Here is a 7,524-nt window from a genome sequence, read left to right as displayed (position 1 = left end):
ACCGACTAGACCTCTCCCTGCTTCCATTTTTCATACTTTTCCGCGTGATTCGTATGTGACAAGGGGCACTGCCCCCTGCTTTTCCGCTTTCCCTTTGTGGCCGCCTCAAGGTAGGTGCAGCTCTTTCCAGCTACCCCCTCCCACGTGCTTTGCTGACACTCCCTGCTCTGTCACGTCGAGACTGAGTTCCATCGTCGCGACATTCTCATTCACGATGGCAGCCCTGTTCAGCTTTTCCTCGGCTGCTTGAAGTCTTTTTTTTTCCTCCGCCTTCTGTGCATCACGCTCGATATTTAGCTCATTTTTGAGCTCTTCGACCTGTTCTACAACCTCACCATGGAAATCCTTCATTTTCTTTAGCCTAGCATCAACATCACAGTGTCTGCCGATTGACTCGATGTCCTCTCCACTCTCATCCGTCCCCTCGTCTACCTTGAGGGACCCCCCGCACACTGCACGCTTTACCGTCTTTCTTGCCATGTCTTGCACATAGCTTTCTCTAAGCCAAACACGAAAGCTTTCAGAGCACGTGCCTTCTAGCAAAGGCAGATACGCGCAGAATCTAAATTCTTAAAATGCCACAAAGAAATTCGCGCCAATGTTTTAGAAGCAATGAATTCCGCAGCGACGTAATGTATGACACGTGTAAGCACGTGCTCGAACACGCAGCCATGTTCTCATTATCCTACCAAAGCAATATTCTCGATACCAATGCGCACACACAAACGCACACGCACACTAAAACCACTAATAGCTAATATTCTTGCCACTTCCAAACTACTATTCAAAGCCTATAAGGACTTAACGTGCCACTCGGTTGCAGGTGTTGAAACACGTGGCACGAAACGAGGCTCTGACTATCCTGCAAAACAGGCACGTACCCAGGATATCTTTTTTTTGGGGGGGGGGGGGGGGGGGGCAACTAAAGGTAACATTTCTATGCAAATAAGGGGATGTTACCTTTACTAGTACAGATATGAGTAAAGCCCACCATTCACCACAAGGACGCGTAAACCCGCAAAAGAGAAATGAAATAATTTCTATCTCACAGGTAGGCCTGTGAGGTACACCTCTCCTTTACTGAGGTTTTTTAGCGCACGAAAAGGGACGAAAGACAGTGGCGAAACGAGGACACAGCGCTAACTTCCAACGATGGTTTTATTCCAACAGTGCACGGTGATAGGAAGAAGCCCAGCGCAAACAACACGTGAGATTATTGAAGCGGCAAAGATTGCTAGTTTAGGGAGCGCGTGTGTTAGCGCGCCTTCAATAGATCTTTCAAGTAAAGAATTCGATTTTTTGAACGTGACACAGAGGGTGGCCTGATGGAGATTACATTTTAATCTTTTAGACTTGCAATTACAAAAAAAAATTTTTTTTGGCTATGCATGGTCGTTCTTTCATCTTTGATATCATCTTAACTTTCCGTTACACATGTCTCGTTGCTGTCTCATTTGACTAAAAATCAGTACATATGCGCATGCGTACGGTTGCGGGTGTTACCTATATATATATATGTGTGTCTACCGCTTTGTGGAATAAAACCGTTGTTGGAAGTTAGCGCTGTGTCCTCGTTTCGCCACTGTCTTTCGTCCCTTTTCGTGCGCTAAAAAACCTCAGTTATGGAATACCAACACGCCCTAACCGACGCTCTTTCAACCTCTCCTTTACTTGGCAAACAAGGAACTGAACCACATGAAATGGACTGGCGCAGGGAAGAAGTGAGAAGAAAACACTGCCAACAACAAGTAAACAAGTGAAAGTGTAAAATAAAGATTTCGATAGTAGAATACAACTTTAAAAACAACCGTTAGCATCCAAGGCACACGAACCGCGCTGGGTTGTGTTACTCCGCCAGCCAATCACACAAGCAAACAAAATCATCGTCATGCGGCCTCTTCAAAATGGCGTCGTACTTGGGAGCCTTCGCACCTTAGGGTGATACCCGTCCTCGCTCGGGACACTGTTTCGTATTACAAACGTTTCTTTCTCTCTTTCTATTGATTCATAAATATTTTCATAAACAACGGTTAAATTTGTTAATTTTCGCTTTTCCGTCCTCTTTGGCTGTTGCTTTGGCTCTCTCTCCTTTAGTAGATCGCTTAATTTCTCAACTCCTTGCGACTCTTGTTTCCAGTTGCCAATTTTGCGTAAAAAGTGTGGTACAATAGGAAAAAAAACCAGACGAGGTAACGGGTGACAGTCATATTGCTTATGGGTTTATGCATTATTGCAGGGTTTGATGATGGACGCTGTTTCGCATTATTTTATTTTCCACCTTATCTAATCCATGCCGCGGGTATGGTTCCGGGGATCTGCCAGCGTCGCGGCGAGTCGTCACTCGAAGAAATAATGAAGCAAAATGAAAAGTTAAACGCAATTGGCGTTTTCTTCAGCCGCAACTCGTTCCACGAGCATGTAGACCAGCTGACTAAGAAGCGAATTCCTTTCCTGGTCCCTGGATCAGTCTAAACAAAGAAGGTTGAATTAACGAAGGAATAGCAACGCGCGCGACCGCTGAATAGATCGTGACAACTGAACGCATCTCCAGTTATACGGGCGGGCACCGAATCTATGAAAAAACTGGCCGTCACATCCCAAGAAATGCCGATAACTACCGTCATCCAGGAGTGAAAACGGTAGCAAAGTGCTGACCGCTGAATAGCTGTCAAATCTCAACATTGATTTGGCGGCGCTTTAGGAATGTGTGAGGAGTGGTGGCGTGGGCGGGGAGGGGGCTGGGTATGTGCTTGCTGCAAAACCAAATATACACGAAGCACACCCGCACACACGAAAAAAAAAAACTATCCCATTACTTTTTAAAGGCTAAACACTCAGCAAATCAAAGACAGAAGCAAGCTCAAAGCATGCACAAGAAACTTATGTTTTCGTCGCCGTCACGGAGTCCTGGCAAAACACATCCGTCCGCCACAAACATCACCGTAAAACCATTGGGGGCACGTTAAAGATCCCCTTGTGGTCAACATTAATCTGTAGTCCCCCACTACCGCGCGCCTCATAATCAATTCGTGGTTTTGCCACATAAGACCGCAAATTCCACTCCATTAATAAACAGCACAAGCTGAGTATCTCAGAAAACGCCTTTCTTGAAGCCTTATCGATATTTTAAATAGTTTAAAGATGTCAGAAATTTAACTACGTGAGAATAGACAACATGTTCCATTACTTTTGAGCAGACACATGTGAGGGATATGGGGCGATAATTTTGGGGGGGGGGGGGGGGGGGGGGGCGAGGATGTTGTACCTTTCTTTCGAATTGGAATGACCTTACCCACCTTCCAGTCTTGTGGGACCACTCCAGATAAAAGAGATTGCTGGAGTATATGCGACAGGATCACCTGTGTTACGTTTTTAGTACTCTTCGATATTTTAGCACTGATGTCATCCATACCGGTTGTTAATTCCATACTACTTGTCCAGGTTTAATGAATCGATTTATTTTGGCAGTACTATCGGCGTTGAACCTGATTTCAGGCATGATTGGGTGATTCACATGAAATGCGTCAGGTAGTTGGTTCTCCGATTCTACAGCAAAACATGAACAAAAAGAAAGTCTCATTTAGTAGTTGCACGACAAAGTGTTCTGTGATGACAACGTTCCATTCGTCTCGCAGCACAATGTTCGATGAAGGTGTTTAGTTGGAGGATGGGTCGACAGTTTTCCAGAATCGTGGAATCGGTTATTGCGTAACATGCCGGGTAAAATAAACGAGCTGAATGGGCGTGTGGCTTTCGCAGCAAGGGAATCGAGCAACTTTACGTGGTCGGCTATGTATCCCAAGCGCATTTAGTATTTAAGACCTTTGCGAACCGGAACTGACGCTTATTTTTGTTTTTTAAGTCGGTCCACACAGCGTTGAACCACGGAGAGGCTGATGGTATGCTGATTGTGATGGTGGGAACATAACTACAGATTACTTGCTGCAGCTTAGTTGTAAAGAGGTACCAGTTAGTTTCGATAGGGCGGAGGGCAAATCGGTGAGAAACCATTCTTGAAATCTGACAGTTCATAATTTATGGCCGCGTAGTTACCTTTATAATATAGTACTATTGTTTTCTTTAGTAGGTAGTAGGTAGCACTTGAATGTAGTGTGAGAAACGCCGTGATCGCTAATAGCTGACAAATGTGTAATGCAAGAGAAGTTATCCGGATTAGTTATCAGTAAAAGGTCAATAATGTCAGAAGAATGAACCGTTTGTCGTGTCGGCTCAGAAATTAGCCGCGACAATCCAAATGCTAGGCATGAATTGAGGAAGTGGCGTTCAGTATTATGTTTTGACGCTGTTTGCGCTAGATCGGACCATGTTATGCCGGGAAAACTAAAGTCACCAAAGAAAGATTATCGGAGCGTTAGGCTATGCTATCGTAACGGAATGAAGAGAGTCGTGGCTAATAGTCGTATTGGTCGTGACTAATGAAAGTGGCATCTGCATCCGGCGGGTGATAACACACGCCGATTATAATGGGTGGCTTAGACGCGTGGCAGCATACAAATAACATTTCTAAGGGCGAGGAAACGTTGACGGTAGAACACAGAAGGCTGTTGCGAGCGGATATCAACACGGCCGCCACCACGTTTGTTTAGTCGGTCATGACGGAAGATACGAAAATCAGGTAAACAACGAAGCCAAATCAGTATCAGGGACTGACGAATTCAGCCCAGTTTCGGTTAAAATGATAGGGTTAGAATCGGTTGTTTCGGCTATATGGGAAATAGAGTCGCGCTTTAGCAAGATGCTTCAGATGTTGGTCATATAGGGTGTCCCAGCTAACTTTAGCCACAGTTTAAAAATATGCGAATGCCACGTAGCTGGACAGAACCAAGGTAACGTCGTTTGCGGTCGCTCGGAGATACTCAAAATACTTTTTTTTTCGTTCGCCTAATCAGATAATTAGTCTTAATTAATTATTCAACTTCCCAAATATTATATTTAGATTAATAGTGTAAATGAGAAAATTGTAGAGCGACATGGAAAACTCCCGACAGAGCTTTCTGTTGCTCAATACGTCCTACATGAAAGTCTTTTTCCGAGCGCGAAGGAAGCCCGCGAATGCACACAAAATTGCCGCGCGACTGGCCACTCGAGACACTTCGCCTTGAGTAACGGCATGAGAAGTACATGAGAACAATCGTATCAAAAAGCAACACCACGGGCCTGGCCGCACAACGTGATGTCGCGCCGCCGAGCCCGCAGGGGGCTCGGCGGCGCGACATCACGTTGTCAGCCTGGGGTTCTTAAAGGGCCCCTCACTAGGCTCCGTAGCAAATTTTCGTTACACGCTGGAAGTTGTTACATGTCCTCTAGGGAGTGTTTTGCCGCCAAATATAAAAAAAAAGGCTCAATAATAGCCAAGATAGTGCCGCGAGTCCATGATTTCAGCAGGCGGGCTCCACTGCAAAACAAGACGCTCTGGCCACTCCCCCCACTAGCCTCCGCAAGCGAAATCCATTCCCTGCGTTCTCCCATACCGGACCTCGAGGATCGCGTGACGCAGACGTCACAGGCCCTGCCTTCATTATTTATTTCTCCTCTCTTTTTTTTTTTTTCGGCGCTACGCACTTCCGTTGACAATGCCGCGCGCGAGCTGTTGTCTTGTTCATACAGCGCACGTTTTTGCGCGCTGTGCACGAGGACACATGACTAGCGGTATAATCCAGGGCTACACGAATACTGAGGTAGAACAAGTGGATCGCAAAGCATGATCACGCGCCGCAGCACGGTAGAGAATGCCATAGTTTCGGTACCTGCGCACGTGACCGTACGACCGTGAGAACAAGCAGACGAAGCGGAAGTACATCTCTCTTGCTTCGGTGTGAAGTAAAACAAAAAACACGCAGACATTTCGTTTGTGTGCCTCATTATTTCTCTAAACTTCAATTCAAGCAACAGATCACACAAATAGCACATGTTGCCTTGAATAATTATTGAAGTCACATGTCACCACAAGCGACGTCACACCACGGACACGTGGGCGCAGGAACACGAAGACGTCATCGTCCTGTTTGGAGCGCAGCGGCCGCGAGAAGGGAAAACGGCGTTCGGTTTCAAATTTCAGACCTTTCCGCGGCGCTTATCGATGCAATACTTTGCAGACACGACCGTTACCGCGCATTGTAAGCTCAAAATGGCCAGACCTGGTGAAGGGCCCTTTGCCTGAGCACTGAAAACGCGGTACACGAGCCTTACTGTATTCCACCTCTATCAAAATGCAGCCACCTTTCATATTTATTTCAGCTGTCAAAATATTATCTCTTCTTGGTTCCTGTGTTTAAAGCGAAGCTTTCTTTGCCTCTTCCTTCGACTTTCTATTGCTGCTGCTGCTGCTGTGGGCTGCTTTCGCGTACACCGCGTCGGGGAGTGGTTCAGAGTGTGACAGCGTGAGCAAGAGAGAAAAGGCGACGGGAAAAACTTGTTTCACCCCACCGCGTCGAATGTGCACAATGCCCTCTGCTGCTCTATGGCCTTCCCCACCTTAGCCGCTTCACAGCTGTAATTATCCGTGACTCCCCTTAGAAGCATTGTAGAAGCTGCAGCGCTTCCCTTTCTACTAACGTGCGAGGCCAGAGGGGACGCACATAGAACTGTAGAGAGAAGAGAAGGAGAGGGAGGAGAAGAAGTTCCAAAACGTGAGAAGGCAAGTACACTCCACTACTATGGCACAGCGGTTGCGGGGAAACAGGATAAGCTTAAGTTCATGGTATGGTACAGTACGTTGCTGCTATTTCTGAAAAATAAACGCCATGCAAATATGTCAAGCCGCCAACTTATGCAGGGCGTGCAGAAGCAGAGCTGCATTAATTAAAGCGCACCCCAGGGTCCAGGAGACACTACGGTAGCGGCCGACCGTCAAATCAACACTTGTGTGCCCGCCACCTTAGCTTTACGGCTATGATATTGCATGAGGTGGCGAATTTGAATAGAAAACGCACGTGCACTTAGATTTTGGGACACGTTTAAGAACATCATGGTGTAAAAATTAATCCGTAGTCCGCCACTGCGGCTTGCCTCATAATCTGAGTGTGGTTTTGGCACGTACAGCCCCGTAATCCAATTCCACTTTAATACTTCTGACACAATGCGATGTGCCATGTGAGGAAATGACAACGCTCAACCCTCTCAGAGGTTACAAAATATGGCGCACAACAACGCCTCAAGCCAACACCTCTCCCTGTGTGTTCTGTGTACTACGCAGACAAACAGCAGGGGCGCACGCAAGGTAACGTTTATTATCAACGAACCACTCTCGTGTTAGCCAAACCTTGAAGAAATTAAGCACCATCCAATTAAGCAGCATCCAGCACGGAAAGCTTTGCTTACATCGATTCCCACAGTGCGTGGGATCTGCATATTTTTCTTTCGGACAATTAGGACCCCAGGACAGACAACGCCTTCTTACACGTGAAAATTCTATTCCATTTTCGCTGCCACTGCAAACAACCCGCTGCGTCACCCCTCTCCCCCTACCTTTCCATCGCTTCCAAAACTAGACACCCTCGTTTG

Source organism: Dermacentor andersoni, chromosome 4 (genome assembly GCF_023375885.2).
Source record: "Dermacentor andersoni chromosome 4, qqDerAnde1_hic_scaffold, whole genome shotgun sequence".
Lineage (NCBI taxonomy): Eukaryota > Metazoa > Arthropoda > Arachnida > Ixodida > Ixodidae > Dermacentor > Dermacentor andersoni.
The sequence above is the reverse complement of the archived record's forward strand: the minus strand, read 5'-3'. Positions refer to the sequence as shown.